The sequence below is a fragment of the Podarcis liolepis genome, assembly GCF_965112155.1.
Source record: "Podarcis liolepis genome assembly, chromosome: 3".
NCBI classification, from domain to species: domain Eukaryota; kingdom Metazoa; phylum Chordata; class Lepidosauria; order Squamata; family Lacertidae; genus Podarcis; species Podarcis liolepis.
Genome location: NC_139557.1, coordinates 15513354 through 15535453, shown reverse-complemented (window position 1 = coordinate 15535453; position 22100 = coordinate 15513354).

Below are 22100 nucleotides of genomic sequence, written 5' to 3'. Positions count from 1 at the left end.
CTTGCCTCAACCTGTTTGTGAATGCCCAAATACATCGCTCTCCTCTTTCTCATCACCCCTTTCTACAAAGCTAGACAAGGTACGGGTTATTATAGATCTTATTGGCAATCTGCATTTTCTTTGAAACTTTTCTTTACCTTCTCTCAGATGCAGCAGAGGGTTTGATCCTGCCTCCTTCCCCATCCACTAGGCATGCTTGCTCTGTCTCCAGCAACACCATCACCCTTTCAACTATGCAGTTGTTTTCGGGATTTGGGTTGGTGGTATAGATATATACAGGGACGCGAGTGGCGCTGTGGGTTAAATCACAGAGCCTAGGACTGCCGATCAGAAGGTCGGCGGTTTGAATCCCTGCGACGGGGTGAGCTCCCGTTGCTCGGTCCCTGCTCCTGCCAACCTAGCAGTTCGAAAGCACGTCAAAGTGCATGTAGATAAATAGGTACTGCTCCGGCGGGAAGGTAAACAGCGTTTCCGTGCGCTGTTCTGGTTCGCCAGAAGCGGCTTAGTCATGCTGGCCACATGACCCGGAAACTGTACGCTGGCTTCCTCGGCTAATAAAGCGAGATGAGCACCGCAACCCTAGAGTCAGTCACGACTGGACCTAATGGTCAGGGGTCCCTTTACCTTTATAGCTATATACCATGCAAGATTTGCATTTTTAAGTGCGTACGCCCAATTCAAAGACAGCACCCACATATAGATGTCTCGTGAGTAGGGGTCAGAGATGGAACAAACACATCTGGTAGAAAAGGCATAAAGGCATGTGCTTTTAGGGAGAGCATTATCCAAACTGGGTCCCTATATTCTTTTGTAGTATATTCAACACAGCAACCAGGCAGCTTTTTTCACATCGTTAAAACCAAAAATCGGGCATCAATTTTAATCAGTTTTCTAACTGAATTTTTATCATCTTCTTTCCCCCTTCCAGTGCATTGCATGTTAAAATTCAGAGCAATAAACTTCAGTTCTTTTGTCATGGTGGAAAATCTATAGGTTTCTGAAGGCATAAACATGAAGGACGTTTATGTGAAATATCTGAAGAACCACCACCATAATCCAGCAAGAAATTCATATATGCATTTGAAGAGGGTGTTTGATTTGTTTTTGCCTTTTGAAAAGGAAAACCCACTGAGTAATGTTCTCCCTCTCACCTAAGGAACAGCCCGCACACTTGACGTTCGGAGCACAATGCTCTTTTGCCTTATTGGCTATGTATTGCTATAAAATGTGCTCTTGGAAAAGACTCAGATGGGCTCCACAGTAATAAAGGGGAGGGTGGGGAATGATGCTAATGTCAAACATTTCAGTTCCCAGTGGAGACAACATAGCTCAAAGCAAGATGACTTGCAAATGTCTAAGAGAAATCTCTGGAAAGGTCAGGCACAACACCAAGTGGGGAAAAGAGAGGCTTGAAGCATGAGTTTCGATAATGTCTTTTGAGTAAAATATACAGGGCGGAATTGCATGTTACAAGGAAAAGACAGAGGTCCTATCCCTGTGTTTTCATTGCCCCAGTAATGAGGAGGCTGATAGATGGATAGATAGATAGATGATAGATAGATAAAGAGATTTAGATAATTTTAATTAAATTTTTCTGTTTTACAATTTAAAATACTCATTTTATACCCTTACGATATCAGTGACTTCCCTTCTTATCTTTCCATGGTTCATTTTATATATCATAAAGGGAAAGGGAAACGACCCCTGACAGTTAAGTCCAGTTGCGAACGACTCTGGGGTTGCAGCGCTCATCTTGCTTTATTGGCTGAGGAAGCCAGCATTTGTCCGCAGACAGTTTTTCTGGGTCATGTGGCCAGCATGACTAAGCCGCTTCTGGCGAAACCAGAGCAGCGCATGGAAATGCCATTTACCTTCCCGCTGGAGCAGTACCTATTTATCTACTTGCACTTTTGATGTGCTTTCGAACTGCTAGGTTGGCAGGAGCAGGGATGGAACTACGGAAGCTCACCCCATTGCTGGGATTCGAACCGCCGACCTTCTGATCGGCAAGCCCAAGGCTCAGTGATTTACAGCACAGCACCACCCACGTCCCATGCAAACCTTACTATAAATAAATACATGTTTAAAACGATGACGCAACTATCTTAAATTATAAAACCCTTATCTTTCAGCAGGGTATATGGTAATCCACGTTACCCTGCTGGCATGATGTAAAGCATACTTTCCCAAACAATTGCTTCTATTTTTATTCCAAGGGACCTTTTCTAATCCTTTTATGACATATACATAGTTATATATGCATGTGGTGTACTCACTAGGTCTAGAGTGCAAAATACTGGAGCTTATCTTGATGAGAGGTTAGGCTTTTAGACTGATGAGAAGTCAAGATTCTTATTTACATTGTATTCTTTAAAATGGGAGATAAGCATAGACACTTCACATCTTAATCCTCTGTGGCATTATATCTGTGCTTTTAATAAATCAGCTCATTGTTTCTTGTAAATCGCCCCCCTCTCACTTTTCAGGGGCATAATGTATGACTTTCTTAAAGGGTTTGGCTTCCAAGGCTCCTTTTTATAAAATCATGGCTTCTCATAAGAGTCTGTGGCTCGGCTCTGTATTTTGGAAAGTTCTTTTTCACTTTCTCTGTTGTCTCTGCATTTAGACACCTCAACACAAGCAAAATCTCCACAAAGTCAGCTGAAGGAGTGGGCTTTTGTTGCTGTTTGATGCAACGGGATTGGATGACATTAAGAATCAAGATGGTGGACTGAACCTCTTAAAACTGTACTGATTTTCACCACCAATTTTGGAAATGAACTGATCTTTTCGGTTTCTTAGAGTTCCTGAGCAACACCAGTCCTTTTCCACTACTTGTTAATATCGGGGATGGGCAAACTCCCAAGCCCCAGCTGGCTTGCATCAAGGACTCTCCCACAAGGGGATGCAGGAGACTGGAATTGAAACGAAACCCAGTGCTTGTTCACCCAGTCAACCCAGAGTGGGGTGTTCCTCTGTCCAGGGGCGTCTTACCCATAGAGGCTAGTGGCGCGGGGCACCAGGGCACCAAGTTCTGGAGGGTGCCAGGGGAGGCTGGACGCAGCGCCTCCCGGCATCAGCTCGCCGACCTCGCCCGCCTCCGCCATGCAATGCCACGTCTGGAGACTCCATCTGCCATGGCCACTGCGACACGAAGTGACCAGCTGAGCTGGGAGGCGCCACATCCAGCCTCTGCCTCTACCCCGCTGGAGGAGCCGCCCTCCAGCCGCTGCCCACCTCCCACAGTGCCGCCGACACTAAAAAACTCTGGGAAACAGGAGGGGCGCCAGAGGGAGCTTTGTACCACAGTGCCGGATATGGTTAATTCAGCCCTGCCCCTGCCTCTCTCTCCCACAACCCACCATCACCCTGGCTAAGAATGTGATGTTGTCATTTGTTTAAAGCAGGAATAGGAAACCTGTGGCCCTACAGAAGATGTTGGGACTACAGCTCCAATAATCTCAGATCACTGAGCAGGTTAGCTAGGGCTGATGGGAGTTGGAGTCTAACAACTTCTGGGAAGCTATCCTTCATAAAAGGAGTCCAGCAACTGCCCTCCAGAATCGACCATGCTCAAGGGATTGCAGGTGCAGCAGTAAAACTGCTAGCCCTTTTGCAAAGCTAAACAGGGAACAGTATGGTTTGAAGTCGGATGGGGAGCCACGCGTTGAGATTCCTGCATTGGAGGGGTTGGAACTCTACAGTTCCATGATTCTGTGATTAGCATTTCTGAATGTGGAGGAGGGAGGGAGAGAGGAGGGAGGGGAAAGGGGAAAGGGGGAGGACCCAATTCTTTCTCATTGCTGCTGCTTCAGCCACAACTCCCAGTCTCAATAATGGAAGGGACAGAGTGTCTGTTTGTGTGACAGAGATGGACAGGAGAGTTCCTTTTCCAGGTAAAGGTAAAGGGACCCCTGACCATTAGGTCCAGTTGTGGCTGACTCTGGGGTTGCGCCGCTCATTTCACTTTATTGGCCGAGGGAGCAGCGTACAGCTTCTGGGTCATGTGGCCAGCATGACTAAGCCGCTTCTGGCGAACCAGAACAGCGCACGGAAACGCCATTTACCTTCCTGCCGGAGCAGCGCCTATTTATCTACTTGCACTTCATGCTTTCGAACAGCTAGGTTGGCAGGAGCAGGGACCGAGCAACGGGAGCTCACCCCGTTGCGGGGATTCAAACCGCCGAACTTCTGATTGGCAAGTCCTAGGATCTGTGGTTTAACCCACAGCGCCACCCGAGTCCCTTTTCCAGGTACTCACAACCTATTTGGACTTGGGTCTTCCAAACTCCCTGGGTTTGATTCCAAGCTGAGCTCAAAGAAATTCTCACACCATATCTAATTAGTATATCGTGTTGTTGCTTTTGTTGTTCTTTATCACTTACAAAGCTCCAAATCAATTACCGGTAATACAGTGGAAGAAGGCAATGTAGTTGTTGAAGCAGAGTCAGACCCCTGGGGTCTCTTCCAACTTCTATGATTCTGTTCAGTTGAGATTTCTACCTTGCAAAAGATTGGACTAGAGGACTCTGGGGTCAACTTCCAACTCTGCAATTCTATGATTCTATAAATGTCCCGTCTAGCCAGTCCACCACTAACTTTAATTTAAATGCATGATAGTGTTGCTGAATATTTAGTGCTCCTACCCTTCTCTTTTCCCGCTTCTCGTGCAGAATTTTTTACTTCACTCTGGGGGTTTCGTTATTCCATATAAATGCTAATAATATTATTTTGCTACTCTTTTAATCTTTTGTCTGGAATGTGAGGCACGATCCAACGCATGGTTACTTGGAAGTAAACCCCAGTGAGTTCCCTGGGGTTATTCCCAGGGACGTGTAGGATCGCATCATCCTGCATATGTCTGACTTAAAAGTAAGCCCTGCTGAGATCAATGGCAATTATTCTCCGGCAAATGTATACAGAACTGGCTTTATAGAAATTTTAGAACTTGCTTATTCTACTGACAGATATGCTTGTGTGTAGGGGTGTATGTATGTGTACACAAATGCGAGATATATCGTTGACCCTCTTGTCTGTGCTTAAACCACTTGAGATCTGTTATGTGCTGAGACAGGAAAGGGCCTTCTCTGTTGTGGCACCATGGCTGTAAGATGCCCTTCCTTCGAAGATGCAGTTGGCACTTCGTCTAGTTAGTTTTTGCTATCAGCTGAATGCCTATTTCCTGGCCCAAATATTTGCAGAATATTAGGGCTCAGACCTGGTTATCTGTTGTTTTTGCTGCAGTGGCTGCTGCTGGGAAATTTTTTGCTGTCCTTTTATTGAATAATTTGTGCTAGTTTTGTAATGAACCAATCATTCAGTGTAGCGGCAGTGGGCAAAATTCCCTGCCGATTGACCTTAGGTAAGTGCCCTTGCTGTGCTCCTTACAGCACCTGCTAAAAACTGTTTTTTTTTTTGTTTAGGTGAGCCTCCCAGCTATGTAAAGCTGGCATGTATTTTAATATGTAATTTTATTTTCCAATCTATGTTTTTAACAGCTGTTTTTCTTTTTGTCTTTTAGGTCAGCTTGTTTTTAATTTATAACTTTAATAAATAGTTTTAATATGCATGTTATATTTTCTGTAAACTACTCAGAGGCTTTCACAATTTACAATAAGCAGTGCACAGATTACACACACACACACACACACACACACACACACACACACACACACACACTGGTTTATTGTATCCTGACTTGGGATTGCTTGTCCAGGCAAGGCGGGCTAGAAATATTTTGAATGAATAGTGTAAGCTTTTGTGTGTGGCAATTCATGTTTTTGCTAGGACCGTACAGTAATATGAACTGATGGCCGTCTCTTTGCCATTTTATCCCAGTCTTTTGTAGCCCATTGATTGTATTGTAGATTGTTATAACTATAGTTTGTCCCCCCCCCCAAAAAAATGTCAAGTCAACACACCATGAATGTTTTTTTCTTATTATACTAAATTGTACTTCTCTTTTGCATATATTTATCATCAGTGCTTTTTTTCGGGGGGGGGGGGAACGCAGGGGTACGCATACCCCTAAACATTTTGTGAATCTAAGTTTGGCCTCATTGAGGGGCAGTGTTTCAATATGAGTAGGAAAATGTGAGCACCCCGAAACATTTTTTAAAGGAATAAAAGCACTGTTTATCATCATCATCAATCTTTATTACAGTCCAGAGACCCAACAAAACATTACAAATCAATACAGAGTTCATACAGCCTACCTCCAGGTTAATCAAGCACTTTGTTTGGAATACAGGGCTCGTTTGTTCTTGCAACCACCGATAAAAACTTTGCCACTGCCAACGTTCTATCTTTTGTCTGGTCTTCCAGTAGGAACCTGACATAGTGAGCCTCTGACTTTCCCGGGAAAGGGTAAGGGTAGTATCAGTTCAGCCCTGGCCTGCTCATACTTCGCACAATGTAACAAAATATGATCTATGGAATCGATGTCTATTTATCATATTTGGAGGGTTGAATTGTATGTGCCCCCAGTTTTGTTCTTATTTGTTCCCTCCTCCTCCTTTTTTTCTGGGAGGGGGGAGGTTCTTATCCTGAATTCACTGGCCATCAGATTCATTGGAGGAACCCATGTTCTTGTGCCAAGAAAGAGGATATTCTATACAAAACACACACCCTGGAAAAAATAATTTGGAGGAATTGAGAGTTGTTGCATCCTGGGTTGTGGTTGTTGTTGTTATTGGTTTCCCTTTTCTTTTTGGGACATGCATCATGAATGGAGGCGCGAGTGGAATTTGCTCACTCGATAGCTCCTAAAAAACCAGCGCCAAGACCCAGCTCTAAAAATAAAATATAGTCTCATCCATCTCTGGGAACCTCTTTTCAATGGATGCAGGGGGACTGTACAAGCAGGCCGCAATAAAGCGTTCCTTGCTTGAAATTACTTCTCGCTCTGCTCTTGTATGAGCTGTTCACCCAGCTGGCTCTTTGACAAACTTCCTCAGTGCCCAGATGACTCATGCTGATCAACACAAGCCATTCTAGTGCATCGTACCCTTACCTGTGTAATTGCTAGGGGCTGCCGGGAGCCAGCTGGCTTCTGTGATATGATGATGATGGCGCACACATTTGGATCCATGGAAGTGTGAGCAGCCTGACTTGCACGGGTCGGACAAAAGCTCTCCCTGTCCCTATTTAACGATAAAATGTACTACAATTTCATTTTTAAAAGTGGAATTGAGAACCAGGTGAAAGGTACCAGGCAGACGTTGGGCTTTAATGTTTACTATAACTAACCGCAAGTTGTTGGTATCCATCCATCTCGAGAGACAAGAGAGACTTCATCTGGGGATGAAGTCAAACCGCCGGAGGATCACAGTGCCTGCTGTGGCTGCAGAGATCTGCAACTTGTAACTGCTGCCTTCAACATTGTTTTACTCCATTAGTGTGGGGATGATTAGGGAGACAGGAGGAAATATTATTAAATGATATCCTTCCTAACTTGCGTTAGCTAGTTCCATATTCTAGCAGAGTTCCAAACGTCCCCCTTTTTAAATTACACAGCGATCAGCTTGTAGCTGACTCATCTGAGTCTCACTATTAATAATGATAATAATAATTTATTATTTATACCCCGCCCATCTGGCTGGGTTTCCCCAGCCACTCTGGGCGGCTTCCAACAGAACACTAAAGTACAATAACCTCTTGGCCTCGCTGATGTGGCCCAAAGGAAAGCAGAGCGATACATTTGGCACCAGCTTGGCTGCAGGAGTTGCTGGAAAGGGGCGTACAAGACGTTATCCAACCATCTTAGGAACTCCACTCCAGAATTGTGTAGGGTTTGCTCCTTAACCTTTTCTCCTCCCGAAGATGTCCCTCAAGGCAATGGGTATGGATTTCTCAGGGTTTTACTCCTGACGCCTTTCTCATGAAGGTTTCGGATTAGAGTTTTCCTTCTCCTCAGAGTTTTCCTTCTCCAAGCGTGCCTATAGAAATACCAATTTGTTACGCTATTAAAGATGTATGAAAACTGTGCTATCTTTTGATCATTAGCACCTACAAAGGGGCTAGAATGGATGTTTCACTTTAGCTAATGGGGCCTCCTGCTGCTGCCGCACCACCGGAGCATGATTTCTGTTCTCATCCTGAAGCAAAGTTCTTAACCTGAAGCACTGTTTCTGGGTTAGCGGAGTCTGTAACCTGAAGCGTATGTAACCTGAAGCGTATGTAACCCAAGGTACCACTGTATTATCTTTATACTTGCCGATTTGTGAATACAATCCCATTTTTCAATAGATTACCCCCAGCCCAGCCCAGCCCGCCAATCAATATTTCAGAGTTAACTTGTCTGATTTCAGTGAGGCCTCAATTCAAGTAACTTAGGCTGCAACGCTAGACACACTTACCTGCAAGTAAGTCCCATTGAACTCATTACGGCTTATTTCAAAGTACTGGGTTTTACTTTTGAGACATTGGTCATATGTTTGTGTTGTAAATTACATTTAGTTTTTAGATTATTTCTTCCAGGAGTTCTTTTTTAAAAAGTTTTGTGATTTAATCCAACCCACCCCAATTTTTTGGTGACTATGTAGGTCTGTAAGGCAGGATTCGCCAGTGTGGTGCCCAGCGGTAGAGGAAGCCGCTTGGGCGCCTGGGGCAGTGCACCCAGGGGCAGGTGAGCCACCCATAGGGGCAGGGCGCATCGTGGGGCCTCCAGAGTCTGCCTGCCTCCTCCCACCCAGCCGTCCTACAGCTGGGGGGGGGGGAGCAGTGGGCAAACTGTTTGGGCAGCATGGAGCCTGTGTGTGTGCTCAAGCCACCGTGTCTCTCCCAGGAGACACACATGGCTCGGGCGCACTGCAGGCCCCACGTTGAGTGTCGCCCGCCATGACACCCGGGCTCGTCTGCACCCACCACACACCCCTTCTTCTGCCCCTGGTGGTGCCACCCAACTGAGACGCTGGTGTAGGTGGGTGACATGGAAGAAATGAACTTCACAAATAGGCAACCCAGTCACTGTAGAGCAGCGGTAGGGGAACTTGAGACCTACTAGAGGTTGTTAGACTATAAATCCCCATCATCCCCATCCATTGGCCATTTTGGTTGAGATGATAAGCTCAAGTGTGGGGTCAGTGCAATGGGTCTGAATCCAGTGCTTTGTGCAGTAGGCTAGTTTCTATAGATACTTAGGCAGGGCCTGTATCTTCCACAGATGCAAGAGGCATTATCAGAGTTCAAAGACTCATTCCGGTGTCACAGACTGGTGGGACACAGAGGAATCAGTTGGCGAACCCACAAGGGAAGAGGGCTCAGAGCCAGGGGATTGGCGGTGGGGCAATGATGAGTGGTCAGAGGGAGGAGAGAGAGAAGACTGGGAAGAGGAGGTTTCGGAAGATGAAGAGGTAACAGGGCTTAGTGAGCTGGGAGAGTCTGTGGCAGAGAGAAGTCCAGAATTAGGGCAGAAGGTGAAGCAGAAAAAGGAGGAGGCCAAGAGGTAGAGATGAGGAATGGGTGTCTCCCCCTCTGACTGCAATGAGCTCCCCTACCCACTTGTCTTCCAAAACCAGGAGGGAGGTGACGTGGGCAGAGGAGAAGCTTCATACAGGCACAGTCTCAGATCGCTTGGGGAAAATACTGGAGAAGAGGAGACTTTGGCAGCTGTGGAGAAGTGAGGACCTTCAGTCTCAGCAACCGCTTCATGGGGGAAGACCTGCTGGAGATGAGTCCTGTGCTCATTAGGCCCGACACTCCTGTACAGATCCTGTTTTTGTCAATAAAGAGTTAACTACACTTTGATCAGTGTGATTTGCAGCAGGCTCGCACCACCCAGTCAAGAATACTCAAGGATGGTGCAGAGCAGGGCTTGTGGCTTAGGGAGAGGGGTTTGGGCTGGGAAGGGTGTGTGACCTGGGAGAGTATCAAGGGCCAAATAGCTGGGGGGCTGAATTTCTCCCCTGGGCTAGAGGTTGCCCCTTCCTGCTCTAAAGGGTTGTCAAGCTTAGACCCTGAGAGATACCCCATGTCTCTAATACCCTGTTTCCCCGAAAGTAAGACATGCCCCGAAAATAAGACCTACTTCCAGTTTTGCCTCTCGCTGTAATATAAGGCACCCCCGGAAAAAAAACCTCCCCGATAATAAGGCCTCCCCGCAATATAAGGCCCCCAAAGCTATCATAAGACATCTGAGTCCTCTGGACCATAGGGCAGGCGCCACCACTGTGCAGCTCACTGATTGGCCACAGCGCAGCGGGAGCTGTTCAGGCAGTGCAAGGTCTCTTTAAATCAGAGAGCCCATGCCACCACCAGGAAAAGCTGCCGCCTGCTGCTCGCTCTGCCCTGACGGAATCTGGCTGACTCACAATTAGACAAGAAATGTGTACTGTATTCTTCTTCTTCATGGAAAAATAAGGCATCCCCTGAAAATAAGACCTAGCGCATCTTTGGGAGCAAAAATTAATACAGTGGCACCTCAGGTTACATATGCTTCAGGTTACAGACTCCGCTAACCCAGAAATAGTGCTTCAGGTTAAGAACTTTGCTTCAGGATGAGAACAGAAATCGCGCGGCGGCGGCAGCAGGAGGCCCCATTAGCTAAAGTGGTCTTCAGGTTAAGAACAGTTTCAGGTTAAGTACGGACCTCCAGAACGAATTAAGTACTTAACCCGAGGTACCACTGTATAAGACACTGTCTTATTTTCAGGGAAACAGGGTAGTTGCACAGAATGGAAACAGAAGACATTTTCACCATTGCAGCCATGCTAAGGCAGGGGAAATCACCTGATAACATGCTTTCTTCTCTCATTCTGTTCAAGGTACAGGGCTCTCAAACAGTCGGTGGGGGGGGACGGGAAGCTGCCTTTGGCAATTCTGATCTTTTGCTGCTGCACTCAATTAGATTGGAAACAGGCATGCCGGTTACCATTTAGATAGGTACCATTCCCCAAGTAACGCTCTTGGCCTTTTCCTGAGGGCCCTGAGTTCAAAAGGGGGAAAATCCCATTATCCCAGATATAATATATCATGTTAGGGGCGTAATTGCTTGAATTAATTTCATCTCTTACACAGGGAATAACACGGACCTTCTCTACTCCGCAGCAGTTGCTACAGGCCCCAGAGACTGAAGAAGCCAGTGTGTTCTTTTACTTCCTTTCTAGGCAAAACCAAGCCCTGGAATAGAGTAAAACGGGGCTTGCGTCTAGGCAACATCTTGCTTCGTAAAGGGCACAGCAATGCCTGCAAGTAACCCATTCTAAAGTTCAGCCGGAGGTGGCGGAGGAGAGATGACCTTTTGCTCCGAGCAGGAGAGAGCAATGGGAGTGCAATTGTCATCTGATGCAATATAATAGCTGAGCTTGAGGGAATCGTAGCACTGCAACAGTCATCCTCTACTCGGTTCAGAGAAATCTCCAAGATGCACTCTTCCCTCTTGGTAATCCCAGACCTGACGTTTCTCATAAGACACTTTATTCCTCTAAGAAAATATCAGTTACAGTGGTGCCCCGCAAGACGAATGCCTCACAAGACGGAAAACTCACTAGACGAAAGAGTTTTCCATTTTGGAGGTGCTTCGCAAAACGAATCTCCTATGGGCTTGCTTCACAAGACGAAAATGTCTTGCGAGTTCCTGCGGGGGTTTTTTCCTCCCCCCCCTTTTTCTAAGCCGCTAAGCCGCTCATCAGCTGATCCGATAAGCCGATAAGACGCTAAAAGCCGCTAATAGCGCTAATAGCGCTAATCCATCAATGGGCTTCCTTCGCAAGACGAAAAAACCGCTAGACGAAGAGAATCACAGAACGGATTCTTTTCGTCTTGCGAGGCACTACTGTATTTGTCTTCTTCACCACAACCTCCCCAAGAGGAAAAAACAAAAAAACACTTTGCAGAATACCCTCTGGCTTGTCTCCTTATTTCTTTTGAAGGAGCCACCCATCTCTCGCCAAGGTGGAGGATGCAAAATGGCGGCTAAACTGCTGACACAGTTGCTGCTCAGTCCCTGCTCCTGCCAACCTAGCAGTTCAAAAGCACGTCAAAGTGCAAGTAGATAAATAGGTACCGCTAAGGCGGGAAGGTAAACAGCGTTTCCGTGCGCTGCTCTGGTTCGCCAGAAGCGGCTTAGTCATGCTGGCCGCATGACCCGGAAGCTGTACGCCGGCTCCCTCGGCCAATAAAGCAAGATGAGCGCCGCAACCCCAGAGTCGGCCACGACTGGACCTAATGGTCAGGGGTCCCTTTACCCTTTACCTTTACAGTGGTACCTTCGGTTAAGTACTTAATTCATTCCGGAGGTCTGTTCTTAACCTGAAACTGTACTTAAGCTGAAGCACCACTTTAGCTAATGGGGCATCCTGCTACTGCTGCGCCACCGGAGCACGATTTCTGTTCTCATCCTAAAGCAAAGTTCTTAACCTGAAGCACAATTTCTGGGTTAGCGGAGTCTGTAACCTGAAGCATATGTAACCTGAAGCGTATGTAACCCGAGGTACCACTGTACCACATGCAGCAATGGTGAAGCAATTTTAAAAACAACAAATCCTGAGGAAAACAAGAAAGAAGTTGTGTTCCTTTCACTGTTAATGGTGAGCCTCAACTCCAAGGAACTTGGAAAATTTCTTCCCCACCTTCCTCAGAGAGGAGCGCTCCTCAATGTGTTTGCCCACAAATAGGCTGCAGAATTCTGAGAGGCCATTTGTGTGCAGCCCTAGATGTAGTTCTGTATGTGTAGCTTCTGAAGACCCTGTCTGTGGTGTTTTCAAGGTCGGTAGTTTTCCAGGCAGCACCTGGACTAAGCACCACCACACACAGTGTGAGTGTGTGTGCTCTTTAGATGGCAATGGGTTCTACTTTAAAATGTGCTTAACTAGCCTTGCACACCCGCCAACATTTCTTCAATGAAAATAGGAACGTCCTATCCAGTCCCTGCTCCTGCCAACCTAGCAGTTCAAAAGCACGTCAAAGTGCAAGTAGATAAATAGGTACCACTCCGGCGGGAAGGTAAACAGCATTTCCATGCGCTGCTCTAGTTTGCGAGAAGCGGCTGAGTCATGCTGGCCACATGACCCGGAAGCTGTATGCCGGCTCCCTCGGCCAATAAAGCGAGATGAGCGCCGCAACCCCAGAGTCGTCCGCGACTGGACCAAACGGTCGGGGGTCCCTTTACCTTTATCTGGTTCAAGAAAAACAGGCTCCCTCCCCCCTGGCTGAATGTGCTGGAAGTCCTATCATTATGTTCGCGTCTAGCAGGCCGAGGGCATGCAAAGCCTTTTGTTGTTATGAACTGCCATTCCCTTTATCAGCGCTATCATAATATATGAGTACAAGGCAGTGTGAGCGATGAGCCTGATATGGGAATAGCATCGGCTGGACTGTTAAACCTCATTATACTATTAATTCACGATCTTCAAGTTTCCCCCTTTGGATATCGCATTTCAGTGTATTTTGCATCCTTCTTCCACCTCCCCTAGGAAAACAGGTCTGAGGTTTGAGCTGGTGGATCAAGCAAATAATTATGTCATTCACGAACATAGCTCCATTTCATTGTGATGTCTCAATGCTCAAGGGGGGTGTCGCATTACAGAATAAGCCTCTTGATGCCAGTGGCATTTCCAGGCATGTAAAATCAGTTATATAATCACATTAATGGCCTGATACCATGTTCTAGGTTGGAGCTTTGCTGCCGGATTGTCTTAGTTTGGTTTTAAGAACTGCTTTATGAGGGTATACTTGGTGATAGAAATATTAGCTGTGCTTAAGTATTATGCCTCAACAGGAAACATAAAGCCCTGAATGGTGTGGGATATGAAACACAAGAGCAGTCAAGTACAACATTGCTAGAGTGAACATGTTTACACATGGGGAGGGATGTTTGTCCAGCCAGCAGGTAAACTTCCTGCTTCCTTCTGGGCTGCGACAGACTTCCTCTGCATGTGACTAGAGGTGGGTGTGGCCTCACCTGTGCAGGTAATGACAAAAGCACAGGGCAGGGCAGCCATCTCTCTCTCTTTCACCACATGCATCGAATACACAACATCTACTGAGCGAAAGATGCCATCTTGGCTTCTAGCCAAGAGAGGACAAAAGGGACTGTCTTCTTATGAGATAGATTCCAAGTGTATGTTACTTCATTAAGCTAAGTCTGCCTTCTGGGACCTGATTGTGAACAGAATGTGAGTAAACTCTTTTTATACTTTTGTAAAAGTCTGTGTCGTGTCTTCTATCTTATGAGGGAATAATGGGAAAATACCAGAACAGTTATTATAGAGGCTTTAGCGAGCCTGAGCAAACGCAGCCGTTGCAAACTTAAAATAAAGGGGGATGTATTACTCTGCTGAAATTGGGGAACTTGTTAACACAAGTTGGATAAGGATATAATTGGACAATATATCCTCTCCTGCATCCCTGAACATTCCCACATATGGGGCATAGCACACCTCCACATCTAGGGACAGTAATGCTTCTGAATGGCAGTTGCTGGAAACCCTGGGAGCAGCGAGTTTAGGTCCTGCTTGTGGGTTCCCACGGGCATCTGGTTGGCCACTGTGAGAACAGGACAGTGGACTAGATGGTCCCTTGGTCTGATCCAGCAGGGGTCTTCTTATGTTCTTACAGAGATCTGAGTTTTAGCTTACCTTAACAAAAAGAAAGGAGTAAGTGTCAGTGTGCTGGTCCTGTGGGTTACCCAAGAGGCAAGGTCCAAGTCCGGTCCGTGGTCAAAGGTACAACATGGAGGCAGTCCTTAGTAGCTGAAGCTGGGTGCAGGGCAGGGAGTCGGATGGAGTCAGGAACAGGCATGCAAGCAGGCAGCCAGGGCGCGTCAGGCAGAAAAGCAGGACAGGGTTCAGGCAGGAACTAGCAACCAACAATGTTGCTCCCACAACTTGGGACTGGGACTGGCCGGCTTTTATCTGCCCTGAGGCATAGGGCGTCCCCGGTCCTCTGGTGACTTGCCTCTCCTGGCCTGGAGAACTCCTCCTGCGAGAACTTAGCTCCCTCCACCTCTCTGCCCTGAGCCTCTGCAGCTCAGGAGAGGCTGGAGGGTTACCGGACCCAGAGGCAACCTCCTCTTCCTCTGAGGGGGCTGAGAGTGGAGCACCTGCAGGCAATGGGTCCTCCATCACCTCAGGAGCCAGAGAAGACTCAGCTGGTGCCTGCACCTGAGGATCCAGCACCAGTGAGGACCCTTCAGGCTCAAGCCCCAGCCCCGGCTCAGGTGGTTCTGGAGGCGGGGAATCCTGTGAAGGCTGGGATCCCTCACGTTCAGCATCCGAGTCCGAATCCCAGGCCATCACAGTCAGGGGCTGGACTGAGGAGGAATGGTGGGGACCGCCACCCCTTCTCCTGAACCTTCCGGAGAACAGGAGGACAGTATAGATTTAAATCAGTGGTTTGCAGAAGGGCATAGTTCAGAGGGGAGAAGCTGGGAAATATTGGAAGAGGAACAGCAGAAAGAAGAAGCCCTAGGGGAGAGAAAGCTGACAGACTCAGTGTCCTTGGAAAGCATTCCTGACCCCGCTTCTCCCAGGACCAGACGGGCATTGAAGGTAGTGGAAGAGAGAGCTCAGTGGCAGAAGGCTCAGATTAGCCGGCACAGAACTGACGTAGATTGGGGGAGATGAAGGTGTGTGGGGGACTTTACTTGGAGCAAAGCCATTTCTAGAAGGAGACCACATTCCTTTGTCTTTCACTGTGATTATTGAATAATAATAATAATAATAATTTATTATTTATACCCCGCCCATCTGGCTGGGTTTCCCCAGCCACTCTGAGTGGCTTCCAACAAAACACTAAAATACAATAACCTATTAAACATTAAAAGCTTCCCTAAACACGGCTGCCTTCAGATGTCTTCTAAAAGTTTGGTAGTTATTTTTCTCTTTGACATCTGGTGGGAGGGCGTTCCACAGGGCGGGTGCCACTACCGAGAAGGCCCTCTGCCCGTTTCCCTGTAACTTGGCTTCTCGCAATGAGGGAACCCCCAAAAGGCCCTCAGCGATGGACCTCAGAATAAATTAATTAGTAAGAACTCTTATTTTTTTATCTGCTTCTTTGCTGCCACCGGAGGAGCAATCTGATTCCCCGAAGCCTGACAGCAAGCCGTTAATTGCTCAGTGGCACCTTAATAATAAAAAGTCATTGTGAACCATACTCCTTGCCCACCCCCTATCACCATATCTCTTCCTACATGGCACAACTGCATGCAGGGTCAGATCCAGAGCACACATCTCTTTTCCAAATGGAGAGGCTGCTTCCATTCATAGAATGGACTGAGATCCAGCACAGGGTCCCATTGCTGGAAACAGGGGAAGCAATTTTCAATGATTCCCCATTCACACTACAGCCCCCGCAACATCTCCCACGCTGACCTGGAAGGTCGTCCGAACCTGTAGATCAGTGGTTCCCAAAGTGGGGCACATGCCTCACAGGGGGTGCAATTTGATTTTTAGGGGGAGCAATTTGAGAATAAGTTAGACCAAGTTAGTGGCCTTTTAGGCTTCCTCCCCATGAATAGGAGTTCACTTTTTGAATACAGTGGTACCTCGGGTTAAGAACTTAATTCGTTCTGGAGGTCCGTTCTTAACCTGAGGTACCAATTTAGCTAATGGGGCCTCCCACTGCCGGCGCGTAATTTCTGTTCTCATCCTGAAGCAAAGTTCTTAACCCAAGGTACTATTTCTGGGTTAGCGGAGTCTGTAACCTGAAGCGTCCGTAACCAGAAGCGTCTGTAACCCGAGCTACCACTGTAATAAGATTTCTACAGTGGTGCCCCGCAAGACGAATGCCTCGCAAGACGGAAAACTCGCTAAACGAAAGAGTTTTCCGTTTTGGAGGTGCTTCGCAAAACGAATTTCCTATGGGCTTGCTTCGCAAGACGAAAATGTCTTGCGAGTTCCTGCTGGTTTTTCCCCTCCCCCCCTTTTTCTAAGCCGCTAAGCCGCTTATCAGCTGATCTGATCAGCAGATAAGCCGCTAAAAGCCGCTAATAGCGCTAATCCGCTAATCCTTCAATGGGCTTGCTTTGCAAGACGAAAAAACCGCTAGACGAAGAGAATCACAGAACGGATTCTTTTCGTCTTGCGAGGCACCACTGTATATCGGGGGGTATCAGGATTTTAGAGATGCTTAGGTGGGGCATGACCAAAACAAGGTTGGGAACCACTGCTGTAGGTAAAGGACTGCAGGAAGAGGAAAGGGATTAGTGGGGGAAAATCACACTCACCCAAGTTCTTCTCTGCTCAGGTGAAATCTGGATTCAGCTTGCTGACTTTCCAATTCGTTCCATGTTACTATTGCATCCCTCCCTCCCTCCCTCCCTCCCAATCTTATAATTAATGCCAAAGCCTTCTCCTTCAAATAAAATGGCACTTTAGATGAACACCGATGCCTGTCTAGCTCTTTTTATCATCCAAACCTCTTTTGTCCCATTTTGTTTGTTTTTAGTTGCTTGGTAACTTATTACATGCAAATGTCCCTTTTGTTCACTGCGGGACACTATGTTGTCTGCATATTTGTTATGTAAGTGGCATTTTCTTAAAATAAAGAGGAACTTTTTGAAAAGGAAAAGAAAGAGGTAGTTTGAAAATGCCTTTTCTTGCCCGTGGGGTTACGTGTCATGCTCTCTAGTGTGTGGAGAACAGAACATAGTGGCATGTACATAAACAAAAAGTGCTGTTTCTGCCATCGTCTCCCTGCCACCAGGTGTGGAAGCTCAGTTGTAGCTCACCATGCAGCTTACAATAAAAAGTGCAGTGATTGGGTGGTTGTAGGCCATGGGTAGGCAAACTAAGGCCTGGGGGCCGGATCCGGCCCAATCACCTTCTAAATCTGGCCCATGGGCGGTCTGGGAATCAGTGTGTTTTTACATGAGTAGAATGTGTTCTTTTATTTAAAATGCATCTCTGGGTTATTTGTGGGGCATAGGAATTCGTTCATTTCCCCCCCCTCCAAAATATAGTCCAGCCCCCCACAACGTCTGAGGGACAGTGGACTGGCTCCCTGCTGAAAACGTTTGCTGACCTCTGTTGTAGGTGCTTCCGGTCTAGAAGTGTGTGAAGTCAGATGCGGCCACATCTTGTGGCCTGTCAAGTGCTTGGAAGCCCTCTTGTTTTTTTTCCCACTGAGAGCCAGTGTGGTGTAGTGGTTAAGAGCGGTAGTCTTGCAATCTGGGTGTCAGGGAACTGACATCGGAGCTAGAGGCGGAGGGAAGGCTCTCAAATGATGCTGGAGAGGGGCCCAGCAGGGGGAGAGGCAGCTCCGCAGATGGGGAAGCAAATCAGCGCAACACCAGGGATATAGAGGGGCTGATGGGGGAATCGGCGAGAGGGCTCCAGGACTCTTCACTGGACACCAGCGGGGAGAGCACGGGTCCTCCGCTACCCACGCCCACCCTGCGCAGAAGACTTCCGCGCAGAGAGAGTAGGAGGAGACTGGATGTCAAACAACTTTTATGTTGGAAAAGATTTAAGAAACGCCCACTGACGGATTCTGCTAGCGACTGAGGCAGCCACGAAGTGAAGGGCTGCCCAGACTGAAAGGTTTAGCAAGGCAACAAAGCCTGGAGAGGCGGCAACTTACGCACGAGCAACCCATACACATTACACTGGGGAACCGGGTTCACGTCTCCGCTCCTCCACATGCAGCTGCTGGGTGACCTTGGGCCAGTCACACTTCCTTGAAGTCTCTCAGCCCCACTCACCTCACAGAGTGTTTGTTGTGGGGAAGGAAGGGAAAGGAGAATGTTAGCCGCTTTGAGACTCCATAGGCTCGTGATAAAGCAGGATATCAAATCCAAACTCTTCTTCTTCTCTTCTTCCTGGGAGTAAAATTGGGGGGGGGGGGGTATTGTCCTTTTCCAGAAGCAGCACCAAGCAACCCACCACAGCTGTGTTAAGTTCAGTAATTCAATTCATTGACATTGTAAATGCTTTTATGCATTACTATGTGCTTAAATTTGATTGGTTGGTAACTGAATTCTAGAGAGTTTTCTAGTAGTTCTCTCTCTTTTTGAAATAATTTTTGTTTGATTTTAGAAATTATAAACTTAAAACAAAGTCAATTCAAAAACAACATATACAGAGATTACTCGGAATCTCAGGACTTCCCCCCATCACCTTCCTGAGCCTTTACAGCTGCCTATCAGTCCATTATCCACAATTTTTAATCCATCTAAATTGTCCATAGTTTTTGTTACTTTACAAGTGTGGTTAAAATCCTGCTAATGCTTTCATCTGCTTACAATGGTCTCCTAAGTAGAGTATAAATTTCCCTCTTACTTTTTAAAAGTTCTTGTCCTTTTGGTTCCTGAGCTTTCCAGTTAGTTTTGCCATTTCCACATAGTCAATCAACTTGCTTTGCCATTCTTCCTTCATCGAGATTGTTTCTTCTTTCTATCTCTGGGCCAATAACATCCGTGCAGCTGTTGTCGCATACATAAAAAGTCTTTTCTGGTCCTTTTGGTACCTATAATTCCTAATAAAAAAGCTTTTTAAACAAACGTTATTTTAAACATATTTTTTTCTCATTTCATTATATATCATCTCCCAGAAAGGAGTTTTCAAGTAGTTCTCATGTGATTGGCTACCATTGGTCACATGGGAGGTCTCTAGCGAAGGAGAGACTCCATTTTGTGTGAAGCAAGAGGACTGTGTTTTCAAATCCACTGGGAACACTGCTAAGTTGAATCGTCCGCAATGGATTCCCATGCAGCAGGGTTGAAGTTGTAGGCCTTCCTATCATGTTTGCAGACAACTTTGTAACACAGAGTTGGCTGCCAATGGGCCTGGCGCCTGAAGCCAGCTCCCCATGGATTTGCCATCTTCCATTCTGTGTACATGGCCAAGCCGGTGCAGATGTCACTGAGAGAGGAGTACAAACGGGCTGAGAATGTGAGCTTGGGAGAGCCCATCTTTGTTTGAGACTCTGTCCTTGTTAAGTTGTGGGTGAACATATCAGACGACACAGCGATTCTTCAAACAGCTCTTGTTTATTCAGAGGCCAGAACAGAACTGAACTGAAGGGTTCAGTCAGCCTGCTTATACAGAGCTCCAGTACAACGTTACTGTAACATCTTTCTAAAACTATCCAATCACTGAACGTCACTTTCGATCCTTCATTTGCATAACTATCTACAGTATCCCCCTACAGTAGCCCAGGGTGAGAAATTCAGTACATAACAGTCCTGCCATGTGATACCCAAAATCTTCTCAATGTAGCACATGGGAAAGGCCTTGAGGCATTGCTCCAGGTGGGTATATGTCTAGTCTTTAGTATCTTGTGCAAGGAATTTGGGTGCATACTGGGAAACTTTCCCAATTCAAGCGGTTTGAAACACTCTGGCGTCCTAACACAATAAACCCTCTTTTAAAAAAGAAAGGGACTTTTCTGAGGTTATAAAAGTGGCAGAGAAACTCGTTGAAAAGTGTGGGGTGGACTAATAAATTTTTTTCCCCCATGCATAATTTTTATTAATTTGCGTAGTACAAAATACAAAATACAGAAAAAGATTCAGTTCTCATTTTCACAGACTTTTGGTATGACTTCCTTCAACCTTTCCACAAATCATCCGTTATAATCTTTATGAAGGTTCGCATTTCCTGTTTTATATTGCCATTATTCATCACAGTTCTTCCAATTCTCTTTAGACAATAACCTTTTCTTTTTACAGAGCTCCTTTAAAGCCCACTAGTGTTATCTGTCCGTCACTTAGGTTTTCCAGATATTTCGTAAAGCTTTCCCAATCCTTAATGAACCTCTGGTCTTTTGAGTATCTAATTTTCCCTGTCATCTTATCCATCTCCGCATAATCTAACAGTTTTGCTCTCCATTCCTCAATAGTCGGTAAGCCCTCTGATTTCCAGTTTTGAGCTAGTAAAACTCTTGCTGCTGTTGTTGCATACTGGAACAACTTATGATCTTTCTTCTTTATCTCCTTTCCTACCAATCCCAACAAAAAAGCCTCGGGTTTTGTAATAAAGGTATATCTTAAGATTTTCTTCATTTCATTATATACACTCTCCCAAAACCCTTTAACTTTTTGACATTCCCACCACATATGGTAGAAGGACCCCTCCCTTTCCTTACACTTCCAGCATTTATTGCAGATTCCATACATTTTGGCCAATTTTGCAGGAGTCATATACCATCGATAGAACATTTTCATTAAGTTCTCCTTTAGTGTCACACAAGCTGTAAACTTAAGATGTTTTTTCCAAAGTTTCTCCCATTCTTCGAAATATATATTGTGACCAATATCTTTAGCCCAATATATCATCACCGACTTTACTTCCTCGTCTATTAAATTCCATTCCAATAGCTGATTGTACATTTTCGATAGGATTTTATAGTTATTGTTCAGTATCTCTGTCTGGAATCTAGAATCTTTATCAGCATATCCTTTGTCTTTAATGTCTTTTCTAAACATTCCATTTATCTGGAAGTAGTGCATCCAATCATAGACTTTCTCTTTGACCTGATCATACAGCTTCATTTTCCACTTTCCTTCTTCTTTCATTAACAGTTGTTCATAAGTGGCCCAATTATTTCTCATGTTAATCTTTTTAACGCTCATGACTTCTAGTGGCGATAGCCTCTTAATATAATTTCAGATCTGGCAGGGCAAAGCCCCCCTCTCCTTCGCATCTGTCAACAGGGGTGGACTAATAATTAATGCAAAGGCGTGGTAACACCCCTCAAGCAAATCGTAACGAATAAAGGCTAGACATTGCTCTAACCTCCATGTAAGCTTTGTGCAATCAAATCAGGAGAAACGCTGGACGAAAAGGTCATTTGGGGGAGCTCCAGATGGAGGCAAGAGCAGAGCAGTGCATTCTAGGCCTTAATCCTTCACATGTGCTCCAATGAGCACATGGAGCTCCTAAACATGTGTCAGCTGCATCGTATGTTTCAGGAGAGAGGGCACACAAAAGGCTGCGTAGTCTTCCCAGCTCCTGAAGCGCTGGCTCTGCTCGCACACCCAGGGATGCTATGAACTTATTATCAGAGCTCCTGTGCCTGCAGCGAAGCACCAGATCGCCGTGTTCGTGTTGATAGGCCGCCATCAAAATGAATGATGGCAATCTCTAAAAAACAGGGGCCTCCTCATTCATCTTCCTCCCTTCTCGTCTGCGTGCTCATGTGTGGAATATTTGTAGCAATGC